General features: G+C 42.3%; 1 pseudogene; it reads right to left on the bottom strand.

Moving 5' to 3' along the window:
* Nucleotides 1-5,446: 5,446 nt before the first annotated feature.
* On the bottom strand, nucleotides 5,447-10,533 carry LOC123112781 (protein CHROMATIN REMODELING 35-like; annotated as a pseudogene).
* Nucleotides 10,534-12,005: the final 1,472 nt, after the last annotated feature.

Genomic DNA, 12,005 nt, shown 5'->3' with positions numbered 1-12,005 from the left:
TTGGTTAGACCACGTAAACAGACGATCAAAAAGAGAAAGTCTTGCATCTGCATTGTCTGAATAGCATCAGAAAAAAGGAGAACCTCATTTGATTTGAAGTTAGCAGTTGATTTGTCGATGGGGCACAGTATCAGATTGAAGTCACCTATAGCCCATGGGCCAGAAATTGCCAAAGAGAGGTCGTTGAACGAGTATTTGTCATGTATGTCAAACAAATAACCTACAAAAAGAAGCATCATATTTTGTTTGAAGCCTACGACCGAACAAGTATCCAGCCCAAAATATGTACTAGTATGATAGCGAGTCACATATTCTCTCCGTCCCAAAATAAGTTTCCGGCCCATGGGCTATAATAGGCGACTTCAATCTGATTATTTTGGGACAGAGGGAGTACAAAATAAGGGATTTCACAAACAGGAAAGAAATTGATCATCTAGGGAACAAAGTTTGATGTGCCAAAATACTAAAGAAAGAAAAATAGTGGTAGCAATGCGAGGCACTTGTCACAACATTTAGGTTAAAGCTATCTGCCAGATGCTGGATATCAAATGAATAAATTCATACAAGAAAAGATGTATGATACATAAAACCATGCGCTCTGTCAGCTAAGCATTTGGACTCAATCTTGACCGCACAGTTCTGGAGGGAGACCGGTCTGTAGTTCTCAGGTTGGTTAGCAACTTAGCACCCAACTTTTTAGGCAGCAGCACAATATATGCTTTGTTGATGCACCCGCAAGTCGGCCGAACAATTATGAAAATCACTTAGAAGATTACTAAGCAAGTCTTCCTTGACTAGGTTGAATGCACGAACAGAGATGTCCTGGCCGGGACTAACATTATCATTCATACCCCAGAGAGAAAGTTCGATCTCGTCCATCGTGAAAGGTCTCACGATGTCCCTGGCTTGCGAAACAGAGAGCGAGGAGCCGGTCATCAGGTTAGCTAGATCGAAGGAGAACGTGACAGAGTGGTAGTCCCAACTAGGTTCTTGTAAAAGGTCAAAATGTTAGCTAGATCGAAGGAGAACGTGACAGAGTGGTAGTCCCAACTAGGTTCTTGTAAAAGGTCAAAATGTTAGCTAGATCGAAGGAGAACGTGACAGAGTGGTAGTCCCAACTAGGTTCTTATAAAAGTCCAAAATGATGCGTTCTTTGTCTAAGTGAGAGGTGAAGGAGGATCCAGCCACTACTAGAGATATAATTTGGTTTTTAATGTATCGAACCAACGCACAAACATGCAAATAAGCAGAATTTTCATCCCCCGGAACGTAGTCTGTAATCTTAGCCCTTTGCCTCCAATATGCCACCAATTCAGCATTAAGGCGATGGAGAGCAAGTTTCACAGCCATCCTAAGCTAAAGCTCAAGAACAGAAAGCAGACAAGATTCCTCAAGCTTGTCCAGGAGATCGATGGTCGTATGGCAATTCTTGGCCAGGATGGAAGGAGACGATAGTTGGCCAACCATTTTCAGCCACATCATGAATGTGCCTGAGGCACAAGGCAAGCATACCTACCGAACCCCTCAAGCACTGTTGCAAACTGACGCTAGCCCAATTTGTAGCAACCTGATTCCGGCAACTAGAGTTTGCAAGAAGAGCGTTGTTAAGACGAAAAATCACAGGTTTCGGGATTTGAGTAGCGGCAGGAAGTTGGATGGGAACATGGTCAGACGTGGATCAGTAGAGGAGGTCAGAGAGCTATCTGGAAATTTTTGAACCCAAGCAATGTTAACCAACGCACGATCAAGTCTCACTAAAGTGGGCATGTCCTGTTGGTTAGACCACGTAAACAGACGATCAAAAAGAGAAAGTCTTGCATCTGCATTGTCTGAATAGCATCAGAAAAAAGGAGAACCTCATTTGATTTGAAGTTAGCAGTTGATTTGTCGATGGGGCACAGTATCAGATTGAAGTCACCTATAGCCCATGGGCCAGAAATTGCCAAAGAGAGGTCGTTGAACGAGTATTTGTCATGTATGTCAAACAAATAACCTACAAAAAGAAGCATCATATTTTGTTTGAAGCCTACGACCGAACAAGTATCCAGCCCAAAATATGTACTAGTATGATAGCGAGTCACATATTCTCTCCGTCCCAAAATAAGTTTCCGGCCCATGGGCTATAATAGGCGACTTCAATCTGATTATTTTGGGACAGAGGGAGTACAAAATAAGGGATTTCACAAACAGGAAAGAAATTGATCATCTAGGGAACAAAGTTTGATGTGCCAAAATACTAAAGAAAGAAAAATAGTGGTAGCAATGCGAGGCACTTGTCACAACATTTAGGTTAAAGCTATCTGCCAGATGCTGGATATCAAATGAATAAATTCATACAAGAAAAGATGTATGATACATAAAAAAAGTAAACACACAACACATTGGAAGTGAAACATAGCAGAAAAGAACATGGCAAATGGATGTATTGTGCATGCAGATTCTAGGATGTTAACTCTAGCTCAGTAAGAACATGAAAGTTGTGCAACCAAATATTGAAACAATCAACAAGGATTGACAACTACCATAAGTACTTACATAAGAGTCATAATTTAGGCACACAATGATATTGATGCAAAGGATGTGCAAACGACACTTCAAAAGATTTAGTGGCATTAGTATTAAGTAGGATACTACTCCCTCCGTTCCTAAATCTTTGTCTTTTAGGATTTCAAATGGACTACCACGTACGAATGTGTATAGACATATTTTAGAGTGTAGATTCACTCATTTTGCTCCGTATGTAGTCACTTGTTAAAATCTCTAGAAAGACAAATATTTAGGAACGGAGGGAGTATAGAATGTAAGAGACACAACTTAGGCTGACAAAAATGTTATACATTCACCTTGCAGAGACTTCATAGCAGAAAAACGCCGGGGCAGGAGTTTCTAAGACAACATAAGCTATTACGTCCTCTTTGACCAGCCTTACTTCACAGAACCCAGTAAAAGGGCAAAACATATGTAGAGAAGCAAGAGTCAAGGAGCTGAAGCACTAAATGGTGAAAACAAAAACAGAAAAGAAAAGATTGAGACATAGATTGGTAAGAACATAAACATAAAATATAGTTCAGTTATGAACAAAATGACAAATAAACTCAAAACAATAATAGCAAGAGAATCATATGCATAAATGGATACGTGCAAGTGCAAGCTCCTGTCTAGTACAGTTCGATGGTAGGCTTTTAAGAGCATCTCCAGCCGTTCGGCCCCCCAGGGCGCATAAAAATCGCCCCCTGGGGGCGAGCCGGCAATTCTTTCGGCGCTGGGGGCGGTTTTGCGCCCAGTCGTCGCCCCCAGTGGCCGATTTTGACCCACTTTTGAAGCCCCATTTCGGCAAAAAAGGCCCATATGGGCGAGAATAGGCCCATATTCGGCGTGGTTCGCCGTGGCTCGGCGTTCAATTATCAACATAAATATTTTTTTATCACATATTTCATCACAGAAATTTCAAATACTTCAACAAAATAGTACAACAACAAATAGTTCAATACAAATTATATAGTTCAACAAATAAAAACTCATATTTCATCACACGTCGCGCCCGGTGTCGCCCTTGAGCCTTCATAGGTGCTCTATCAGATCTTGCTGGAGTTGATGATGCACCTGTGGGTCTCGGATCTCCTGACGCATACTGAGGTCGGCAGTCCATGTTGCCGGTAGCTGGTGATCAACTTGGGCAAGAGGACCCTGCCGGTGGTATGGTTCAGTGTCAAACACTGGCTCTTCCTGCTCGCTCTCAATGATCATGTTGTGCAAGATGACACAGCAGGTCATGATCTCCCACATTTGATCTTTCGACCAGGTTTGAGCGGGGTACCGGACAACAGCAAATCAAGATTGGAGCACACCAAATGCCCGCTCGACATCCTTCCTGCAAGCCTCCTGAATCTTTGCAAACCAGGCTTTCTTGCCTCTAGGCACAGGGTTTTTGATGGTCTTGACAAATGTCGACCATCTCGGATAGATGCCATCAGCTAGATAGTACCCCTTGTTGTACTGCCGCCCATTGATCTCGAAGTTCACCGGAGGAGAATGACCTTCAACAAGCTTGGCAAAGACAGGAGAGCACTACAGCACGTTGATGTCATTGTGAGTTCCTGGCATACCAAAGGAGTGCCAAACCCAGAGGTCGTGTGTGGCCACCGCCTCAAGTACCACACTACAACCGCCTTTGGCGCCTTTGTACATCCCCTGCCAAGCAAATGGGCAATTCTTCCATTTCCAATGCATGCAGTCGATGCTTCCAAGCATCCCAGGAAATCCTCTTGCAGCATTCTGTGCTAGGATCCGAGCAGTGTCTTCCGCATTGGGTGTTCTCAAGTATTGCGGTCTAAACACTGCCACCACTGCCCGACAGAACTTGTAGAAACACTCTATGCTGGTGGACTCGGCCATGCGCCCATAGTCATCCTGTGAGTCACCGGGAGCTCCCTATGCAAGCATCCTCATCGCTATCGTGCATTTCTAGATGGAGGTGAATCCAAGTTTGCCGGTGCAATCCATCTTGCATTTGAAGTAGTTGTCGAACTCCCGAATGGAATTCACAATCCTGAGGAAAAGCTTTCTGTTCATCCGATAACGGCGCCGAAATGTTCTGTCGCCGTGAAGTGGAGCATCGGCGAAGTAGTCAGAGTAGAGCATGCAGTAGCCTTCGAGACGATGCCGATTCTTTGCTTTCACCCGCCCTGGCGCCGAGCCACCTCGTCGCGGCTTTTCATTGCTTGCCAGCAGCTGGGCGAGGGCGGCGAGCACCATGAGATGCTCTTCTTCCTGGACGTCGGCCTCGGCTTCCTCCTCCAACAGCGCAGCGAGCACTTCCTCGTCATCCGAGTCCATCGCCGAGGCAGGCAAATCGCCGAACACCTTGCGCGCGGTGGGCGTGCACCCGCCACTAAACTACCCCTCCGCGGCCAGAAACGGCGGCTGGAAACGCCCAGCTGGTGCCGGAGGGGCTGTCGCGGCGAACCTATGCTATTTTTCCGGCAGGGAATGGCTATCTACCGGCGAAGGGCGGCGGGGCGGCACCGGGATATACCTAGTTGCGGTCGAGAGCGCGGGGGGTGGGAGGCGGTCGGGGAAGAAAATCTTGACTTTTCACCTGACGGTGTGGGCCAACCGCGCTTTTCCCATGCGCCGGAGCCCCCAAGCGCCCCCAGCGCGCCGGGTTCGGCCTGCGGCCGCCGGGCGGAAAAAAGGGCCGAACCGGCACTTTTCGTCGTCCTGGGGGCACGACTGGGCCTTTTTTTGGTGCCGGCGCCGAAAAAGTCGCCTGGGGGGCCTGTTGGGGACGCGGCTGGAGATGCTCTAACATGTAGACTGTTTGGTGCATCTAAAGGAAGAGAAGGCCCATAAGAACCAATAAAAGGTATCTGCAAAGTTGTACCAAGTCAAGTCTTTCTTTTGGTTCTAGAGGAGCTTTACTTGACAACAATGACAATCTAGCCATATATACATGGTGTATGTACAACAGCCAGCCTGCCTTCACCTTGCATACAAAGCCTTGATGTCCGGATACATCCTCCTGTTGTCCAGCAGCTCATCCCCATAGTTGTCGATATCAACTTCGTTCAGCTGGAAGTCCTCCGACTTGCAGCGCTGCTCGCTCCATTCAAACCACATTGGTATCACCTCCTTCTTGAATGCAGTTTCATAGGTGTTCTCCTCCAGAGAATCGGCTGCTACGAGACAACACTTTCTTCTGCTGCCTGACGGGTAACAGAGGGGTTCAAAACATCTAGAATGACGACTCTTGATGCGCCCACCAGGGAGATGCCCTCCCCACATGCCTTGGTACAGCCAAAAAGGACTTTTGCATCAATAGAGTTGTTAAACTGATCCATTGTCAGTTGTCTATCTTCTGAAGTAGATTTATTATCACCACAGGTCACAAAGAACTCCTTTCCTACTTGCAAGCCCCTTGTCTTAACCAATAGCCTTTCCAAAAAAACTCATGGGAAGTAATGTACTGACTACATGCAATGACCTTCTCTCCCGCAGATTCCGCAAGTGCCAGGATATTGGTGAAAAATCTGGCCTTCACACCGTCGGCCACGTTGATAGACCAGACCAGATTATCAACAGTTACATCTGTCAAAGCTGGAAGCTCTATCTGCAGCATCAACTTCTAATATTTCTGACAGGCGTGGATGCATGTACAGGGCAGTTCCTATTGCGTGTTTTTTACTTCTCATAGGCTTCCAACTTATGAACGATTTCTTTCTGCTTGGGACCGAGTTTCAAGAAGACACTGAAGTCTACTAGGCCAGGTAGTTCATCCAAGATATCAGCCTTGTAGTAGTGAAGCAAATCTTTTGTTAGTTCTCTGAGACTTCTAATGACATGTGTTTTTCTCGTGAAGTTATCATCATGCAGTAGGGTCTCTTCTACTGACTCGGTGAATTTATCAGAGACCCCTTTTGAAATCCTGCGACCTGATATTGATACTTATCAACGATAGGATGAGATGCTACTATCTTGAGAAACTTTGGGAATACAAGATTCAAGATGTTGAACACTTCTGCGAAGTGATTCTGGGAAAGTATAGGATGAGATGCTACTATCTTGAGAAACTTTGGGCGTACAAGGTTCAAGATGTTTAACACTTCTGCGACGTGATTCTGGGAAAGTGTAAGGACCACATTAAGTAGAGTATGTACTCTGCACAGTGATTCTAGCACATAGTCAACTCATTCCTAGGTGTATGGCCCTCATCCATTATGAGTAGGTTAGAGACCATAAGCAACATTTCCCAGCATGCAGCTGCGACGGTGACACCCCCATCAATGTTAATGATCCAAGAGAACTGGGTGTATCCAACCAAGAGGATACTCCTATTGGCTTGCCAAGTGTTGAGGATTTCCAACTGATCTGCTCTGTCACACTTGACAGAGCACAAATCATACAGTTGTATGTCCTCCACTTGTCACCGTTGAAATTCCCGTTTCCATGTACCTAATATGCCTTTAGGAAGTACAACGAGGAGACCTTCCAGAGGGATACTTTGCCAAGAAGCTCTGAATAAAACTAATCAGCATAAATGTTTACCCCGAACCAGGGGCATGAGCTAGAATGTAACCTCCTGGTTTGTCAGATACTAAATTCTTAACCAGAAAGTGGAAACCTGCCAACTGATGTGGTCTCATTTGCTTTTCATGTCTTGGATGAATAGCAATGCCTAACGCATTGAGTTCTTCAGCGACTCTAACATCAGCAGTGACAATCTCATCAGAATCCTTTGAACGCTTTTCAGAGAAATATGATCTCGACCTTGATGCCTGACATGAAGTAAACATAATGTCAATTGATTGTTCCAATCATACATTTAAACTTCAGTTCATTCCAAAGTTTATATTACGCCATCATTACATTTCTGAAAAATTATAATGCATAACAGTAAATACCGAATATCAGAAAATAACAACTGCATGTGCTATACTAGAAAAGTTTATTCATGCTGGAAATACAGGAATAACCAAAATAACAACCCACGAGGTCCATCAGGCTCTGCGGCATGAGCAAATGTGCCAATTTTGTCGGATAAGATGGCATGAACTAATTCTAGGTATGATTGGCATATTGTGCCCCTTTAGGCACTTGGCTCTTATAAAAACAGATTTTGTTCAAACAACGTAATAGTGTAATTTCAAAGCAGTTTCAGCACACCAAATGGGAATCCCACACGTGCCTGTGGGCCACTTTGCTGTTGCTAAAAAGGATATTTGGTAAGAACTTCCGAAAAATTAAAACTACATATGTTGCTAAACAGCCTTAGAGTTACAGAAGCATCATCACATATCTTAAACAAATAACATACCTTTCTCCACTGATAATCAATGATTGTGTCAGCCCTTCTCTCACAATCATACCGCAGACACGGCATACATGGCCCAGATCTTCATGAATCTGTATTTCATGATTGCAGACGGTCACCTCTTTCTCATTGGCTGCCTCTTCAAGTGTGTCGAGCTGGCCAAAAAATATAACTAAATCATTATAGCAAACAACATAAATCCAAATAAACAATTTAATGAAGATAAAGTTTGCAGATTTCTCTTATTGAGCTGAGCTCATCTATTCTCAAACTTTACAAGTTGAATCAATTTGCAGACAAAGCACGAAATTATAAGCACAACTATAAAATTACAAAATGATATGTCTCAAAATGCTGCAGCAACAAAAGTCATAAGTCTGTGATTATAATTTGTACCTTAGAGCTTTCAAGTGCCACTGAGTACTCATTCCAAAAATCTTCAAGACCAAAAGTCTTACCCCAGAGGATTGTAAGGTTCTGAGGGCAAATCAAATATTGCTGGATATGCTTCATTTTTTCTTTTTCTTTTCTTGGCACAATTTCAACATCCCCGTCTACTTGGGAGCTTGGATCAACTTTTCGGTTTTTTTTCTCTCCTGAGGAAGTGGAGGGGAAACTTGTGTTTCTGCTATTTTCTCGTTATGGGTAGCAACCTACATTGAGCAGGAAGAGTTACGGCTGGAAGATGGAAATTTTCAGCTTTGAATTGGAATAGATTCAGCAAATATCAAACAATTATAATCCATTATTTTCAGTACAAGAGAAAGGGGCACTTGTGAACTAAGATGCGTCAAATAATTATGGATGAACATTAAAAAAATTGAAAACAAAGATAACAGTTTAGTGTGCCCTTCAGAGATACTGATGAGGCAGTGCAAAGTTGATGCTACTAGTTTGTCATTACAAACATGTAGAACAAAATCGACAATATAACTCTCAGTAAAAATTTGCAAGTGAAAAGTACATACAGCCAGATCATGGATACGTTCCTGAGGTCTTTTCTGCAATATAACTCTCTCAAACAGAAATGTTGATGGTTGATAGCTGGCGGAAGGATACTGATTCATTAAAGTTGCACTTGGACTATATGGAACAATTTGACTGTTTTGGTCTCTATCATGCATTGTCTCATTTACTTCATCAATTCCTTCGATTACCACTCTCATGAGAGCACCAGCCTGTTCGGATGGTATCAGCTGTTTATTTTTCTCAGGCGTCAGTTGCTTGTGTGCTCCTGTGCTTTCATCATCATCATCCGAATCAAGAACTATTATGTCACTCTTTTTCTGTTCTCTTTGCTCGATAGAATTGGCCATATTAGTTTCAACACTCGGCCCATAACTCAGAGCGGGCTCGGGCAGAGTAGAAAGGAAAGTTAACAATTGGACCTTCTGAGCATACAAGTTGTCCCACTCCTCGGTAACACTGCCACATCCCCAACCGCGAATCGTATTTGCAGTAAGTGAAAGATTATTGATGGGGTCGGAAGGCTTTATTTTTCTGCGGTAATACATGCCTACAGAAACAGATGACTAATTAGTTATTATCATATAAGAGAGAAGAAATAAATTTGCACCAGCAATGGAAGTAGCACTTCTGCTGATGTTGCATACAAGCCCCATGCAAGGTGGACAAGAAAATTGTGGGATGCGTACAAGGCAATCATAAGTAGAAGCACAGACAGTTACATGTGGAGAACTATAATGATCATAAAATGCAGCGGCCATTATGTAGTAGTCAACCCACTAATTGTTTAACACAAGCATAGTAATTGATGAACAAATAGGTGCCTTATTCATCAATTCTTTCTCCTAGGTTTACTAGGTATCCTCATTTTTGGCATCGAGCTCTGTATTTCACCTGGTACAATCCAATTCAAGTAGTAATGAAACTTTATGCTGTTATGCATAAAGCTAGTAGCTAGTAGCTACTAGAGATACACTAGAAATATCACCTACAGTAAATTCAGTCCAAATTCAAATACTGTTCTTTGCTTCTAATCATGCACAGAATACCCAGAAAAGGAGTCTCTAAAGAAAAGAAAAACACAAAGGTGATGTGAGTGTAAAGGGCAGTGGAAATACTTCAACTGGGCAAACTATATTCACACTAGCATTACAAAGAGCAAAGTTGCTTCAATACCTACAAATATACAAGCTTGCAAACAACAATGTACTAGCAGGAAACAGATCACCACAATAACACCCATGACCGTATCCAGCATAGCAAAGAACAATACTCATGAAACAACCAGAAAGTGGAAACCTGCCAACTGATGTGGTCTCATTTGCTTTTCATGTCTTGGTAAATAGCAATGTTTAACGCAATGAGTTCTTCAGCGACTCTTAACATCATCAACAGCAATATCATCAGAATCCTTTCAACGCATTTCACAGAAATATGATCTTGACCTTGATGCCTGACATGAGGCAAACTCAGTTCCAATGATACATTTAAATTTCATGAATGCCATGAAAAACATTGAAAATAATGATAAGCCAAAGTTCCATATTTGTTACTAAACCCATGTCCTGCGCAATATTGCCAGGCCAGATCATCTATCTATCTATTTATACTAAAAGCACAGCATGGTAGAGATAGAAAAGTAGACTATAAATTCTCACAAAAAGGCAAAACATCTAACCGTTGGTTGAAAAGACCAGCTTATTGATCAAATTTTTGCACAAACTATTCCGTTCAAAAACAAAAAATGTTTGAGCACAAACTACATGAACCACATCCTACCATTGTTTATCCTCGCATACCTGTCATTTTCATAATGCATGGCAACAATGCATCTAAAAGGAGTGGTGCTTCCACTTTTGGAGAAGCTGGAAACAATAATCTGCCATGCTTCTGTTCTAGATTCTCGTTAACAAATCCAAACATGTATTAGTCTACAAAACAATATCTCAAATATCCCTGTTAAGCTAGAAAACAACCACAGAATTGACTATTAAGCTTCCCACAAAAAATATTTGAAGATAGGGCTATACTGCTACTGTAACCCTATGTTTTTTGTAGACCTAACAGAAAGCCAGGCATACACAAAGCCAACAAACAGACAATTGCATAAGCTACAACCATAAGCATCAACAAAATATGTTGTATTAACTACTAACATAAGCATCAACAAAATCTGATACGATTCCATTTATCTATGCTAAACTACCACATCTATTACCGTTGTCCCTTACACTTCTATATGAATCTCAAGGAACAAAACAAACAATTAATCTACATAGGCAGAGAAATGAGCAGTAAACAAGCACAAACAAAAGTCAGGAAGTCAAGATTAATGCACATACCTCAGCAAAACACAAGGGTCTTCATCTTATGGTTTCCCCTTAGCATACAGAACTACAAAAGGCAGCAGATCTGCACTCCTCACCGTACACACAGCAGTCAGACCAGGCAGAAGTTAGAATCGCATCACAATATCACATGGTCAAATTTGCGCACCAACATCCTACCAATATTTATCCTATTTTTTTTAATCTTTTATGCATGGCAACACTAGGTGAACATCAAAAACCTGCTGCAATTATTACTACTTCAACTGTTAAGTTACACAAGATAAGACTGGGTAGGCTCATTCATGTCAGGCCATTCCTCATAACCTACATTGACTAGCACCGTGATTTTTCTATTAAGCACCAAGGATTCGAGAGACTGGGGTTGAAAACGTAAGGAGAAGCCATAAAATGGAAAGATCCATTATATGTTACATTAACATTACTCATGACCAGAGTAGTTGTACAAAATGATTGCCGTGTGAATCTGCGAAACCACACACCAGTGTGATGAGTTAGCAGCTAAACAGCTATATATTATAAGCATTGTATCCTATGCACAGAGGAACGGTATCTAAAACGTAGCTGAGCAGAAATAGACTCCCAAAAACATATTACAGTGCATGCAAATAAAACAAGCATTTCATGGATACATTGAGGGACATTGCCATAAATGCCAAGGAAAATACACTAATATAATCACAATGGTAAACTGACAGGGGAAATGTAAGGATGATATGGCAATGACTTGAATCAAACATACCGGTCTCTGTGTAGACAAACCAAACATCCATTTAACTACTCCCTCCGTCCGGAAATACTTGTCGGAAGAATGGATGTATCTAGACATATTTTAATTCTAGATACATCTATTTTTATTCATTTTCGCGACAAGTAATTCC

This window comes from Triticum aestivum, chromosome 5B, assembly GCF_018294505.1.
Source record: "Triticum aestivum cultivar Chinese Spring chromosome 5B, IWGSC CS RefSeq v2.1, whole genome shotgun sequence".
Lineage (NCBI taxonomy): Eukaryota > Viridiplantae > Streptophyta > Magnoliopsida > Poales > Poaceae > Triticum > Triticum aestivum.
The sequence above is the reverse complement of the archived record's forward strand: the minus strand, read 5'-3'. Positions and strand labels throughout refer to the sequence as shown.